The sequence below is a fragment of the Heloderma suspectum genome, chromosome 2 (genome assembly GCF_057233095.1).
Source record: "Heloderma suspectum isolate Gila_16-S chromosome 2, 16-S_ref, whole genome shotgun sequence".
In the NCBI taxonomy this organism is placed as follows: Eukaryota; Metazoa; Chordata; class Lepidosauria; order Squamata; family Helodermatidae; genus Heloderma; species Heloderma suspectum.
Window position 1 is genome coordinate 314,503,693 of NC_139459.1, and position 17,128 is coordinate 314,520,820.

Genomic DNA, 17,128 nt, shown 5'->3' on the forward strand with positions numbered 1-17,128 from the left:
GAGCGCCAACGTGTTCGGCCCCCCAAACAAGTTTCGGGGAGAAATTCTCCGCACCCCCCCGCACCCTGCACCCCCCCCCCGGGACGGGACTTACCTTTGCTGAATGTCCCTCCCGGCGGCGGGTCCAGCCGGCGGTTTGGCAGGTGTTCGTCCAGGGCGGGAGCAGCAGCCGGTCTTTTGACCGGCTGCCGCCCCCGCCATTCCAATAAAAGAAAAAAAAAACACCCCCGTGATAGGCTACGTGATGATTAACGTAGCCTATCACGGCTAGATCTGCAAAGTCAGCCGTGATAGGCTATGTTAATCGTCACGTAGCCTATCACGGGTGACTTTAAAACAAAAACAAAAAAAGCGCGTACGGATAATGGCGGCCCCCATAGGGAGCCGCCATTCCCATTCCTTATTTGGTCGCTGTAGTCTACGTAAAGATTTACGTAGACTACGGCGAAAATAAGGGAACGCTATTTGCATTGCCCTTATTTTCGCCGTAGTCTACGTAAAGATTTACGTAGACTACAGCGACCAAATAAGGAAGGCGAATGGCGGCTCCCTATGGGGGCCGCCATTTGCGTACGCGCTTTTTTTTTTTTTTAAGTCACCCATGATAGGCTACGTGATGATTAACGTAGCCTATCATGGCTGACTTTGCAGATCTAGCCATGATAGGCTACGTTAATCGTCACGTAGCCTATCACGGGGGCGTTTTTTGGGTTTTTTTAAACTTTGGAGTTCGCGGCCGGGCAAGGCAAGGCGCCTCCTCCCCGGCCTGAATTTCGGCCGGGCGAGGCGGGAAGCTTCCCCCCCCCGGCCTGAACTTCGCGGGGGGAGCAGCGAAGCGCCTCCCCCCACCGCGAACAAGCTTCGAGGACAGGTAAGTGACTTTCGTCCACCCCTAGGTGCAGTCTGAGCCCTGTTCAGGGGTAGAGGGTGTTTCGGAGCCACCTGATCTAATGCCCCAGTGATTGCGGCATTCCAGCCACCCACCAGGGTCTCGACCGAGTGGCCGTTGGGGTGCCCCAGAGAATCCCCACGCGCGTTCAGGAATCCATTATGTTTACTCATAAGTAAGTCTCGCTGAGTTCAGTGGCACTCACACCTTGGTTAAGTATGCTTAGCATTATAGCCTTGGAATAAAATCATGTTATCTATGGAGGATTATTCCAGAAATTGTGCAGACAATGTACTCATTCCTTTTGTTTCAGCCAGTTCCCCTTTATGCTACAAATTCCAGCAAATGTCCCAGAGGATATTCAGTGTAATCAGCAATCAGGGGAAACAGACTAAGGGTGCAATACTGTTCATGTCTACTCAAAAGCAATTTCCATTGGGTTCAATGGGGTTTACCCCTAGATAGGTGGGTAAAGGGTAACATCAAACTTTTGTGTATCTTGTTTTGAATCCACTACTGTCAGATGCAATCAATTGTTTTCATTGTTGGGATATACATATTTTATCCGAGGTACATGAAGGTGAAAATCTATTTCTAGATCGAACATGTTATCTGGCTAATGCAGCCTTCCCCAACCTAGTGCCCTCCAGATGTTTGGGATTTCAACTCCCATCAGTCCCAATCCTCAAGGACAATCAGATGGAATTCTGGGAGGCGGAGTCCAAAACATCTGGATGGCGCCAGGTTGGGGAAAACTGGCCTAATGGATTGACACTCATGTTATGGAAGACTAAGGGGAAGTGATTCCTGATAAAAGTGATGCCAGGAGGTCCTTAAAATTTGGATAGCTTGATCATAAGAAATGGCACTGTAGATGGTCATAGAAATGAAGAGGTGAGACACAGATAAATAGGTTGAACAAAGGGTCACATTAAATGAACTGTCATGATCTATGATAGAGTGTAGTTCCCACACAGAAACTAACAAGATCAAAGAGGCAACTAGTAGCCAGGCAGTTGTTTGGGCAAGCTTGCTCTGGCCTGTGAAAGGGATGAGAGGGACTGGCCCCACCCCTCTTCAGAGCCACAGCTTTCCAGGTGAGTAGCTAGGTCTTCCCATATCGCCCTTCGTAGGGCTGCACAATTCTGAGCTGGTGAGACAGGTCTGCCCCAAAGGTGATCGGTCGCTTGCTCATGGGCCCCACAGCCCTGGACACCAAGTCTCAGGAACCACCCATCACCATAAAGGTGCTTCAAGGCGCTCACCTAACCTGGACCCTACCTACCCAATTTCCCCAAACATACCTGGCACTATGTAACCAAATTAACACATTTAAGACCCTATCCATTCTGAAATCCCCATTCATTAATGCAGAGTAGGCAGAAAAACCTGCTACCTTGGCCAATCTGGCAGCAAGCAAAAAAAAAATCCTATTCAGCCCTGAAGAGAGCAGTTCTTCATGGGAAGCTGGGTGGGAACCAAATGTTCCAAAGAGACCACAGACCAGAGACCAGACTAAGCGGGCTTATAAACTTTCGCCAACCCCACCCCCAGCCAGCATCAGCCTGCATGCATCTGTGCCTGCAGCTTTTGCCTGGGTGAGTTAACATTCTTACATAGGAAGCTACCATTATACCATCTGGTTCAGTGTGTCTGACTGGCAGCAACTCTCTTGGGTATCAGCCAGAGGTCCTTCTCAGCCCTACCAAGATGCTAGGGATTGAATCTGGACCCTTTGGCAAAGAAAAAGTGTGCTGCACAACTGAATTATGGGCCATCTTCATTATATTCTACAGTACATTGCTGTTTCTATTTTTCCAGCAAAAAATCACATCTTAACACTACTAAGTGAGGCAATTCCCCACTTGTCTTCAAAATTCCACTAGTACTACGGAATACTGTTGCAGGTCCGCACTGTGGCTCTTGCTCTATTGCAACTGAACGGTCCTTAGGATGCTGTCAAAAGACTATCCCCACTGATGATCGGCAGAGACTGAGATTCAGTAGTACCAAGTGGCAGTGCACAAGGTGATGATACCTCCAGTTGGTTCAACAGCTTTTTGTTTTTATACCAGCGAAGCAACATAATTACAGACATGATTCATTTTAGAAAACTACCCAGGTAGGGGGAGAGACTGAGTTAAGGCTTCCACTTTGAGCTCCTTTGGAAATATCATGGGAGCTCATTCCCAGGCAAACCTTTGAATACAGCATGCAGGAATAGGACCTTAATAGCTTCTGAGTGAAAACCCCTACCAATAGTGAGTAATCTCATCAACACATAAGAGCCATCACGGATAAACTAACAGCCTTGAAAAACATGTGAGTTTCATTTTATTCATTAATGCACAGGCCTGTTATTACTGAAATGTAAGGGGGCGGGTTCATATACATAATTCTTCACTCCTCCCTTCTTTGTTAGTTAAATTAAAAGAATAAAATTCTCATAAAACGCATGGTACAAAACTCCCTGGAGTGCTGCCTTAGGAACTCATATAATTTTGTCTAATGCATCATAACTATTTCTTACAGTCTAATATACATGTACATTTAGAGACTGTTAAAAATGCATGTGATTTATCCAACAAAGTCAGAGCTATTGCATTTTAGCATATAAATATGCATTCAGACATTTAAAAAAAAATGGATACTACAATGTTTTCCTAGCATTCCATTAGGAATCCAAAGAACCTATTACAGTCTATTGCATAATTCCATATCTATCCTACAGAGCCATTATAAGACTCAGTCTGTGCAATGGATTTGCTGCAAAGTTAATATAAAATCAGCAGCTTCAAACAATTTTAGTGATGCGATGCTAACCCCAAAACATTCAGAAATTTGAAAGATGCTTCGGGAAAGTCAGTCGGGGAAGTCCAATAGAGGAGCTTTCCATTGTCCATGCTGATTCAAATTAATTGTTGCAGGAAGAACATCACTGAAATGGCATGAGCAGATAATGCTCCTTTTTTCAATCCCCCTAGGCATTTGAAAGTGCCTCAGTTTCCCATATAAAACCAACATATCAATTAGCCAACAGTCTGTGCCACAACAGAGCATTTATGTACAAGGGCAGGTACAAATTCAGGGCTGAAATCCAGAGCGCTAAAAAAAAGTAATTTTAAGGGGCTAGGAGGCAGATGTCGAATTTCCATTGAACCCAAGCATGTCAGAGAAACACGAACCAAGGTTTGCCCTATAAAAGGGGTGGGAAAAGTGTGCTCCTCCCAAGCCTTATCTGGCAACCCCCCAGACTCCCAGCATCTGCTGCTGTTACCAAAGGAGGGAAGTGAGACATCCCTCTAGAAACAGGCTCTATGGTTCTTGCCATAGAAGCCTCATTCCTAGAGCGTCCCAGGAGGGTCATAGGAAACAGTACCTGAAGGTTTCTGCCTGTTTCCTAGTTGCTGCTGGTGTGTGAGAGAAAGAGACATCAATGGTTTGAGGATGTGTCTGAGTGGTGTGTATGTTTTTGAATGTGTGAGGGAGAATATATGTGAGAGGGGGAGGTGTATGAATGTGTATGAACAGTGTCATGAGACAGAAAGTGTGTGAAGGGTGTGCGTATGTGTGTGCACATGCAAATATGTGCACACATATGCAGCCACAGCAGTAGACATCCGATGTGAGCCTCGGGGCTGAAAAGGCTGTGCGCGCCTGCCCTATAACAACAAGCCAAATATATCCCTAAATGAATTTCTCAGGAAACTAAAGTGCTGCCCTTCAATAAGGAAAAATGACAGGATTAGGCAATGGGTGACCACCCACCCCATGTAATGTGGACCAACCAGTTTTTTACAAGATGGCAAGAGGCAGCATTTGTGTACAGTCTCTCAGGGAATGCCCCTGTCAGAGAGCTTTCCTATTGCCCATGCTAATTAAGTAATGGTTGCAGGAAGAACATCTAAATGTTAATCCCTCCAATCCAGTCTGACCAGAAATCTTTGGACCATTTCAGGATTCTTAATGACAACAGGGTAGCCATGAACTTCTCCCCCAAAAGAGTGTTGGGGGGAAGCTGTGTCATCAAGGTGACAAATAAGTACACAATAACCTTGGGATTAATTGCTTTGCTTGCTGAAGCCCAGAATTGAGTTTTGCCTTCTAAAATGGAAGCCAGTAATGTCAACCTGGCCACACCTTATCAGTTGCGTTCAGCATAAGTCAGGTTTATCACAAAGACACTTCTGCTATCAATACGAACAACCCCAACATGAATATGTGAGTGATTAATTGGCTGATTCTTTGAGGATTGTGTAATTATAGTGTTGAGAAATAATACAATACTTCACAATGAAATTCTGGAAAATGTAATGAAAGGAACTATGATTGCTAGAATATTCAAACCACGTAATTGTCACCAACCAATATCATGACTTTAAGGGAGGGGGGGTCTGATATCAAACACTGTTGGTGCAATTAAAGTCCTACAAGAAATATGCATATATTAAATTTTATGGAAACATTTCCGACAATAGCAGGATTAAGGGCTTCTTTTCTGTATTCATAGGCAAACACATAACAGCATCCATCTCCTTGTTCCTCTGCATTAACTTTTTTCTTAATTAGATTCAGGTCCCTTGGCCCAGTGACTGTAACATTCTTATTGCTCTGTGAAAATTACAATTCTCCTTAATTAGAGGGAAATCCTTTGAATTGCCTTTGCTTGGGAAATGGTAGCTGCTGTTTACAGCTACTAGACCAAACAGCTTTTACATAATACCATAAAAAGAGCCATGGTGCATCAGACCAAGGGTCTATGTAGTACAGCATTCTGTTCACACAGTGGCAAGCCAGTCACGTGTGGGGAACCCACAAGCAGGACATGAGTGTAACAGCATCCTCCCGCTCATGTTCCCCAGCAACTGGTGTATGTAGGCACACCACCTCTGATACTGGAGATAGGTAGCATATAGCCATCATGGTTGGAAGCCATGGATAGCCTTCTCCTCCATGAATTTGCCTGGACTTTTAAAGCCAGCCAAATTGGTGGCCAGCAAAACATTGTGTGGTTGCAAATTCCGTAGTTTAACTGTGTATTTTCCTTATAGGGGCAGGCTGCTCAATGGATTTTTTTAACCCACATTGCAAGCCACGTTGTTATGAATCATTCTGTTGACCTACACAGAGCGGGCAAGCCGTCAACTCTGCCTTTAGGCTTTTGGTATGGCTGTCAATTGATCGGACACAGAGGAAGCTGGCTGGCTTTTCCAAGAATCCACACTAATGCATTCTGGGTACTCGGTAAAGCTAGCCAGGGTGGAGGGCTGAAACTGATTTTCCAAGCCAAGTTTCAGAAGTATGAGTATGGGAAACTATACATCGTTGATTACATCTGGAATTTGAGGGGATTGGACTGTCCTTGATGAAAATACTGTACTGCTTGTGTGCTTGTTTCAGTCAACACCCTATAATATGGCTATACATTTGAAAATACACAGATTTTCAGAAAGACAGATTCTGTGTCGGGCTGCTCTAAACTTCCTATTAAGCTAAGATGGACCACAATATACAAGGAGACAGGGAGGGAGGGAAAGATGAACTGACACCTAGATTAAACCTTTGATGTCTGATCACAATTATAAATCAGGCTCATATTATCAACAGTGCCTGTATTTCTTTCGCATAAATTGAAAAATGCTAGAATTCCTGTACAACTAGAAAATGAGATTGCATACCTCAAATTGTAAGGATTCAACGTCATTTTAAAAAAAATGGTTCAGGTGCTATTTAATTAAAGTTAGTCTCCATTGCAAACCAAATCATCAGAATGAACAAGGTGGATATACATGCCAACTCTATTGACTAGAGGTTTACACAGGTCACAAGATTAGACTCAGATCTTGATTTAACAACCCAATTCTGCTTGGACTAATTCAGAGTCTGTCCACTTCAGTGCAGGTACTGAACCCAAGTCAAGATTTGGATATCCAAGGCTTTGTGTCTCTCACTAACTATCATAGGATTTTTTTAAAAACCCTATAACTTTTTGTCTGTTTTTCAGAACTGGATGAACTTTGCAAGCCTAGTAGCCACTTGGGAGGGGATACACCTGCCAGATTTCAGAAAAATAGGTACTGTGACATTTGTACTATGCACTTCTTTTTTCTAAGGAAACTGGTGATAATTTCTATATTTTGGGGCAGAATTGGATGACATTTGTGAGGATTGTTGCCACTTCTGAGGGGATCAAACGTGCCATGTTTCAGGTGAGTAAGTTAAGAGATGTTTGTGCAAAAGCAGCCTTTACATTTTGAATGAGCCAGAAAAGGTTGTGCCTATGTTCTTTGTGAACCATTCTTCTAACAATGACAGAGGTGGCCCTAAGTAAGAAAACTGAAAAGTTTCAGAAGTATATGGTTTGTGTGGAAGGGAAGACTTCAAATGGGGGAGAGGGTGAGTGATTTGCTTCCGTTCTCTCCTTCTGCATTTTTTTTTTGGGGGGGGGAATTGGTATGAAAATGTAACATGTCATAGAGGTACATCTCTCCAGGCAAGAAATCTGCAAAGTTTCAATGTAGATTAAAGAATCCACAAAATTTCAGAAGGATACCTGCAGGCTTTTTACATAGGCCTGGTGGCCTTGGAAGAATGGCCATCTCCTGGTCCCATCCTTGCCCTCCCCATAGCACAGTGATGGAAAAGTGCATTGTAAAGTGTGACCTATGACTAGAAGGTGGACCTTTCAGTCACTTAAACCCACTCTGTCCCTCCCCGCTCATCAGCATTAGTGAAAGACACCAAAAGATGCTATTTTGGAGACTATTTTTTGTCTCCCTTTCTGAAGCCAAATTTCAAATGAAAGGTCCAGCTTCAGTTCTGTTCACTCTGAAGGAAAGCCCGCTTCACCGTGCAAATCATCATTCATGGTCGGAAAGGGCCCGGTTCTGCTCAGGCTTCAGCCGAATCCACTGCAGAACACTACTACTAACTATAAAGATACTGTGCCAATATCCCTTTGGCTTCTGGTGCAAACACAATCTGTGTTTAAATAATAAAATAAAACCTCAGCCATGCCTAATAAGGCTATTCTTATGGCCTGTTCTCTCGGGGACACTGCCTCTGGAATAAATTGGATTTGTCAAGTTTTATTAGAGCTAAATGTAGTGTTAATTAGCAAAAATATTTTGCCTGACCTATCAAATTAGCAGAATACTTTAATGTTCTTTTTTTTCTTCAGAGCACAATTCTAATTCCAACATCATTTACTCCACTTCATTAAGTCAACAGCTCTGGTTAAAAAGTTGATCTAACACCCCCCACCCCGAACAATAGCTGTGATAGCGTATATTAGGATCAAACATTTGCTCTCTAAACGAGGCAGCCAAACAACAGTGAAAGTCAAAATCACATTTACTTTGCAAAAAAAAGGCAGGGGAGGGAAGGACCACAGTACAATTTACATGTGAAATCCATAATAGGTTCACCGGTCTAAATAATAAGAACCATGCCATGTGGGAAAGGGCATCTAAGCCTTTCCCCCTGCACAACTGCCCCCAATCAAATTCACCATCACCACCACCACTTTTATCCACAGAGTATAATATGGATAGGCATGGTAATGTTGGGGAGATTTGGGCTGGGGCCAGGAGGGACCCTGCTCCCTCCTATGCCACAGCCCTGATCCAAATTGGAGGCTTCTGGAAGAGGAAAATCACACTGGGAGATACATTAATGAATCTTCCATCTAATATGTAGTTGTGCCCTTGTTGTCTTTCAGAAAGTTTCATTTCTCAGAAGCTTGCTCCTAAGAAATATTCTTGGATTTTTTTTCATATAATCATGACAAAAATGGGGAAGGAGCCTTCTAATCCCATCTTCTGGAGTCACTGATACCACTTTGTCCACTGTACCAGGCCTACATGTAGAGTTCCATTACATTCTACTCCACTAATGCTGTTAGTTGTACTCATGCTTGAAGACAATGCTTGAAGACAGAACCTTGCAGAGAGAGCTTTGTGGTCAAGCAGCAAATTAACAGGGTACCAAGATGGGGGATTCTGGAGCACCACCAGCGACTTAAGGATCTGCCAGAGGCTGAGCCTGGGAGTGCTCATGAGCTAGGGATGATAGTTCCCCTGTCTTTCCTGATATTGTACCAGGGACCAAGGTCAAGGGCCTGAAGAACCCAGGCCAGCTCTGTGGGTAACAAAGACAATGCTTTATCCACTTTCTCCATCCACTTTTACACCCAGAATTGCACCTAAGTCTTCTCATACCAAAACAAAAGTGAGAATCGTTTCTCTAGATCAAGAAGCTTGGTCTTACAAATGCTAAAATAGGCTATAAATCTTGATCCACACAATACAAGTGATTGGATCCAGGATCTGCCTTCTGAATGAGGAAAGGACCTTCTGCGAGTGAAAGGTCCCTCTGCCCAATTTTTGGAGATCCCTCCTCACACCACAGCTCACCCCATTCAGCAGAGTCTCCTGACTCTCTATTTAGCATTGGGGGGGGGGGCTGGAGGGGCTGCCATGGAATGAGGGGGTAGGGAAATCCATCTGCCAGCACAGTAGATCCAGTTTAAATCTGGATCCAGCCCAAGAACAACAACCTTTAAGAAGGCGATAGACAAACTGGAATGGTTTTACAGGAGGAGAGTGAATACAGTCAATGGTACAGAAAACAAGTCCTATGAAGAAAGGTTGAAGGAACTGGGTATGTTTAGCCTGGAAAAGAGAAGACTTGGGAGAGACAGGATTGTTGTTGTTCAGTCGTTCAGTCGTGTCCGACTCTTCGTGACCCCATGGACCATAACACGCCAGGCCTTCCTGTCCTGCGCTGTCTCCCAGAGCGTGCTCAAGTTCATATTCATCGCATCGGTGATGCTATCTAGCCATCTCATCCTGTGCCGTCCCCTTCTCTTTTTGCCTTCAGTCTTTCCCAGCATCAGGGTCTTTTCCAGAGAGTTTTCTCTTCGCATTAGGTGGCCAAAATATTGGAGCTTCAGCTTCAGGATCTGTCCTTCCAGTGAGCACTCAGGGTTGATTTCCTTTAGGATGGACTGATTTGACCTCCTTGCAGTCCAGGGAACTCGTAAGAGTCTTCTCCAGCACCACAGTTCGAAAGCATCAATTCTTCGGCGCTCAGCCTTCCTTATAGTCCAGCTTTCACAGCCATACATTACTACTGGGAAAACCATAGCTTTGATTAGACGGACCTTTGTCGGCAAGGTGATGTCTCTGCTTCTTACTATGCTGTCTAGATTTGCCATAGCTTTCCTCCCAAGGAGCAAGCGTCTTTTAATTTCATGGCTACAGTCACCGTCTGCGGTGATCTTGGAGCCCAAGAAAGTAAAATCTGTCACAGCTTCCATTTCTTCCCCTTCTATATGCCAGGAAGTGATGGGACCAGATGCCATGATCTTCGTTTTTTTTAATGTTGAGTTTCAAACCAGCTTTTGCACTCTCCTCTTTCACCCTCAACAAGAGGCTCTTTAGATTCTCTTCGCTTTCTGCCATTAGGGTGGTATTGTCTGCATATCGGAGGTTGTTGATAATTCTCCCGGCAATCTTAATTCCGACCTCTGATTCATCCAACCCGGCATTTCTCATGATGTACTCTGCATATAAGTTAAATAAGCAGGGTGACAATATGCAGCCTTGTCGTACTCCTTTCCCAATTTTGAACCAATCGGTTGTTCCATGTCTGGTTCTTACTGTTGCTTCTTGACCCTCGTACAGGTTTCTCAGGAGACAGGTAAGGTGGTCTGGTACTCCTATCACTTTCAGAACTTGCCACAGTTTGTTGTGATCCACACAATCAAAGGCTTTAGTATAGTCAATGAAGCAGAAATAGACGTTTTTCTGGAATTCTCTTGCTTTCTCCATGATCCAGTGAAAGTTGGCGATTTGATCTCTAGTTCCTCTGCCTCTTCAAAACCCAGCTTGTACTTCCGGTAGTTCTCGGTTCGCATACTGCTGAAGCCTAGCTTGTAGGATTTTGCGCATAACCTTGCTGGCATCTGAAATGAGCACAATTGTGCGGTAGTTTGGACACTCTTTGGCGTTGCCCTTCTTTGGAATTGGAATGTAAACTGACCTTTTCCAGTCTTGCAGCCACTGTTGAGTGTTCCAAATGTGTTGGCATATTGAGTGCAGCACTTTAACAGCATCATCTTTTAGGATTTTAAATAGCTCAGCTGGAAGACTGTCATCTCCACTAGCTTTGTTGTTACTAATGCGTCCTAAGGCCCACTTGACTTCACTCTCGAGGATGTCCGGCTCAAGTCCAGTGACCGCACTATCATGGCTATCAGGGACATGAAGATCTTTCCTGTATAGTTCTTCTGTGTATTCTTTCCACCTCTTCTTAATCTCATCTGCTTCTGTTAGGTCCCTGCCTTCTTTGTCCTTTATCATGCCCATCTTTCCACAAAACGTTCCCTTGAGATCTCCAATTTTCTTGAAGAGATCTCTAGTCTTTCCCATTCTGTTGTTTTCCTCGATTTCTTTGCATTGTTCATTTAAGAGGGCCTTCTTGTCTCTCCTTGCTATTCTCTGGAACTCTGCATTCAGTTGGGTATATCTTCCCCTTTCTCCCTTGCTTTTCCCTTCCCTTCTTTCGTGAGCTACTTGTAAAGCCTCATCAGACAGCCACTTGGCTTTCTTGCATTTCTTTTTCTTTGGGACGGATTTCGTTGCTGCCTCCTGAACAATGTTACGGACCTCCGTCCATAGTTCCTCAGGCACTCTGTCTATCAGGTCTAATCCCTGAAATCTATTCCTCACCTCCACTGTATATTCATCAGGGATATGATTGAGGTCATACCTGAATGGTTTAGTGGTTTTCCCTACGTTCTTCAGTTTCAGCCGAAATTTTGCAACAAGCAACTCATGATCTGAGCCACAGTCAGCTCCAGGTCTTGTTTTTACTGACTGTATAGAGCTTCTCCATCTTTGGCTGCAAAGGACATAATCAATCTGATTTCAATATTGACCATCTGGTGATGTCCCTGCTTCATTTTGTACACCCAGGCCATGCCTGCCTGTTATCCCGGTGATTTCTTGATTTCCCACTTTAGCATTCCAATCCCCTATGATGAAGAGGACATCTTTTTTTGGTGTTAGTTCTAAAAGGTGTTGTAGGTCTTCATAGAACTGATCAACCTCAGCTTCTTCGGCATCAGTGGTTGGGGCATAGACTTGAATTACTGTGATGTTGAATGGTTTGCCTTGGATTCGTACTGAGATCATTCTATCGTTTTTAAGATTGTACCCCAGTACTGCTTTTCCCACCCTTTTGTTGACTATGAGTGCTACTCCATTTCTTCTAAGGCATTCTTGCCCACAGTAGTAGATATGATGGTCACCTGAATTAAATTCGCCCATGCCTGTCCATTTTAGTTCGCTGGTTCCCAAGATGTCGATGTTCAATCTTGCCATCTCATGTTTGACCACCTCCAGCTTACCTTGATTCATTGATCTGACATTCCAGGTTCCTAAACAATATTGTTCTTTACAGCATCGGATTTTCTTTTCACCACCAGACACATCCACAGCTGAGTGTCCTTTCGGCTTTGGCCCAGCCGCTTCACTCTTTCTGGCGCTACTTGGAAATACCCCCTGCTCTTCCCCAGTAGTATATTGGACACCTTCCGACCTGAGGGGCTCATCTTCCGGCGTCATCTCTTTTAGCCTTGTGATATGTTCCATGGGTTTTTTTTGGCAAGAATACTGGAGTGGGTTGCCATTTCCTTCTCCAGTGGACCACATTTTGTCAGAACTCTCTGCCATGACCTGTCCGTCTTGGGTGGCCCTGCACGGCATAGCTTATGGCTTCACTGAGTTACGCAAGCCCCTTCACCACAAGAAGGCAGTGATCCATGAAGGGGAGAGACAGGATAGCACTCTTCAAACAGAATGAAGAGGCACATGGATGAAGGCAACAACATGTTTTCTGTTGCTCCAAAGGACAGGACTAGGGTTAAGTTACGGGAAGGTAGACTTTGGTTGAACATAAGGAGACATGTCTTGACAGTAAGAGCAATTCAGCAATGGGACCAATTACCTAGACAGGGGTGGGCTTTCCCTCACTGGAGATCTTTAAGCAGAGCTTGAACAACCATCTGCTGGGGATGCTCTATGTCTGGATTTCTGGCTTGAACAGGATTGGACTAGATGGTCTACAAAGTTCCCTCCAACTCTATCATTCTGTAACTCGATGGATGTAGTATATTAGCACTTTCAACGTATATCTCATTTATTATTTCTGTTGTTTCTGATTATATTCTTCTTTTCAACTGTTTGATGCTTAAAATATATGATACATATATTTACTCATTAGTTTTTTGTTTTTTGTTTACTTTTGGCATCAGAGGAAAAATGTAACTGATGAGGTGGGGCTGGAAGGTCACCATAAAGTACATGTATAAAATGTTAAGATATGATATTTATTTTCAGGTGAATGAAAGGCAACACACCACATCCTTTTTACAAAAAGTGTAGCTTCTTGACCTGTTTAAATCCTTTCTAAGAGTTAACAAACTACTGGCTAAAGGAGAAGCTGTGGATATAATTTGTATAGACTTTCAAAAGGCTTTGGATAAAGCCTGTCAGAAGAAGCTATCAAAGGCTTTCTGTCTGATCTTTATCTCTCTTACTTCCCCTGGACCCAATTTTTCTGCTGCTCTTCCTAAGGAAATCTTTTAACTATCATGCTGCAATGCCTGGTACATTCAAACATATAAATACAAAACAGATGACCTTGATACATTCCCACTAACCCATATTTAGTTACTTTTCCAAGATAACCTGTAAATTTCAGGCTTCTGTTCTCAAAGTGGCTCTGACAAATACAGAGAGTCTAGTTCTCGCCTGTTATGGCCAACAACCATTGAGAGACAAAATAATGGATAGATCTAATCCTTTCTTAAAGCCATCTATGCTCCTCACCATCAAAACCTGATCCTGTGTTTGATGAAGAACTACTTATTTCTGTGCCTCCTATCCTATCCTATCCTATCCTATCCTATCCTAGGATCAAGTTCTAAGCAAGAGAGATTTCTGGTAGTTCCCCCATCCCTATGTAGGGCCACAAGGAAGTTGCACCCAATAGGAAGACAGCACCATTAGACTCTTATATGCCTGCCCCCACCTCCCAGGAGCATTTGTGTATCAGTTGATGCTGTAGAACTGCAATGGATGCAGATGCTGTAGGGGAAAATGCTGTAGAGCTGCTCAAGGCTGCTCTGTAAAGACAGTGATGGTTTGGGTTGTGATTGATAAGTTACACCAGTTGCAAGTAGCAAGGGCAGGGAAGACAAGGCATGGGAGCAGCATCAGAGACCAGAGGACTAACAGCGTGTGGTGTTGTTTCTGCAAGGGCCATTGGCTTTTCAGTGCATCCACCCCAATGTTGGTGTGGTTGATGTGTAAAATCACTGTTGCTCCCACACTGGTAATCATCTGTGTGAATGTGAAAAGTGTGAATGAATTGAACGGCATTCTGTCTAAATAAAGGTGCTCTAGGAACTGCATCCAGGTTTTGAGTCTCAGTCTGCATTTTACCCTGTAATTCCAGCTGCTATTCTTAACATGATCAGGCCATGAAAAGCCTTTGAAGACATTCCTTGGCCAGCAGGGCCAGGAGTTTGAGCCCCCTCCCCTCACCCTCTGTGCCGTGATGCCTGCAAAAGCTAAACTAAAGAAAAGAGGTCTGCTGAAGTGCCAACCCCCCTCATTCTCCACCAGTGCTCATACTAGTTTGAGGAGCAATTGCTTTCACTACTGCTTCCATTACTTCCAAGTCTGAATAGCCCTCTCAAAGTCCTGCTTTAATCTGATCCACCAGGCTGGAAAAAAACAGTCCTTCCTTTTTATTTAGCTCCGCACTGTCCAGCCAACTTATTTTTAAAAAACAAAAAACAGAGACTCACTAGGAAAGGTTTGCTTAGCTACACCTTCCTGTGGAATTACTAGCTGGGCTAATCTGTCTCTTAAATTACACAGACAGTCAGTCCCTGATCTTCTCAGTCAAGCACTTTTTTGCCATAAAGATAACTGAGTAATGTGTCTCAGCGACACCAGTTAACTTTTCCCTGCCACTGCGCTCTCTTTTTCTCTCTCTACAGATTCCTAAATACCCACACAAACTGGAAGAGAGTTGCTTTGGAGCAGCTCTGGAGTTGACACAACTGTTCCTGGATTTCTATACAGAGATATGGAATTTCCATACAGAGATATTCCATCCTGTTAGTCTCCCTTCTCCTCTCATTAATTACAATCCAAGCATAGCTGGCAGCTGCAGAGGCTCTCTAAGTGATCAGTGTGACATGGCTCCTAAGAAAGGCTGCTCACTTTACGGTAGTAAACAGCAGCGCTAACCGTCCCCTGCTACCAAAACATAACACACTTGATTACTTCTTTTGAGTCAAACATGGTTGTTTATTTAACTCAAAGCGAGCCCACAATAAAGCAGCAAAACTGTAACAGTTCCAGTATTTCACTGGTCTTTTCCAGCTTTCCCTCCTACTCAGCTCCCAGACCATTCCATTCCAACAACCACAGCGGGGCTGACAACAGAACGTAGCATTCCACACCCTTCTCTCTGCAGTATCTTGTCCTTTACCTCAGGCAGTGAAATGTCTTGGGCTGGGGATCTCACTGGGGATCACAAGATGCCTTGATTGACCATAGAGGGAGATAAACCAGAATTTGAAACAGGCCTGGGACGCAGCAGGAAGGAGTTACAATGAATGGAGTGCACCTCTTCGATGTTGGGTATGACATCTGCCAGAAGGCTTCTGGATACTACCTGCGGTGCTGGGGAGAAAGATGCTAAGCAATGGGTGTTCCCTTCCTATGACTGGGTCAGTGTGAGGAGAATAAGAATGGATGGAATTCAGTGAGCATTCTGACTCATCACTTAGAGAGTGAAAGAGAGGTCTATAAACTAGCCTCTCAGACTTATTGGGCTTGCGTGATGGGGACTGGAACCCTTTTGAGGATTCCTTAACTGACATAGCCAAAGGTAATTGGCATGAGGATTGATGGCACAGATGTCTTCCCTCAAGGTATCTTAGAGCCAAACTACACAATATGCTAATTTGTAGCTGAGGGTTAGCGTTTCTTTACTCGAGTGTAAGCATGGCAAGACAAAATTTTAATCCGGACCACTTCAAACCAGGAGAGGAAGAGTAAACTTCACACATACAGTTTGGTTCCTGATATCCACTGCCCTCACCCCCTGCAATTGAATTGAGATAGGTTTTATAATATGTAGTTGTATCCTTTTCTCAGTCCAGGACTGCAGTGGCCAGTTTTTGTCTCTGCTAGTGGATGCTGGGAGATTACACCTATCCTTGATAACTTTGCATCCCCATGGCAGGATGCTGAAACATATGTTATACTATCATGTACAATGATATCACAAGCCTTGTAACTGTATCATTTCTACCCTAGAGGAAATTGGTTGTGAAATTGTTATCATAATTAAGCACAGTTTTGATTACAATGCCTTTATCCTTGTGAGATGCCTGCTGTTTTTCAATGTTCCTGCTTTGGCTTCCTCTCACCATGATGTATCAGCAAAGGTATTCATACAGGGACTGGATATGCGCTTACTATAGCACTTAAATAGAGCCCATCCCTTCTTATTGCTTACTTGAACTGATCAGACTATAATGAAATTACAATAAAAATGCCAACGTGTTCAGTTAAAAAATATAGATTGGCATAATGTCTTGGTGAAATGATCTACTGCCTTTTTAAAGTATCAGTGCTAAATTCACTTACAAAATGTCATCTATGCTATTAGAATAATTTAAAAGTATATGATACCCTTGGTCCCCAGTTTTCTGTTAATAATTTCCAAAGCATTTGAAACATTTCCAGCAGTTTTCCCCACTATTTCCCTCCATATTTTTTGCCAATGTCATCATTTTAAATGATGCTGCTAAATTGGATTTGATCTTACAAGACAAGGATATTAACTCAGAGAACTGAATATAGGTTTCAGAAAGGAAAACTCAAGAGATACTGCCAGAGGATTTCTTAACTACTTAAGTAAACAACAAATAATGGACCTTGATATTTGATTATCAAATGATTGTTGAGTAGTGTCAAATGATTGTCGAGTAGCACTGAATTGCCATTTAATTAGAAAAGGTCTGGAAGGACAGGAGCCAATGGAGAACGACAAATGAGAACAAACTAGCGAGTTTTAAAAAACAAGAATAAACTTCAAGAAGAACAATGTGCCACCATGAACTATTACAATGAGATAGTGAAATAAGAT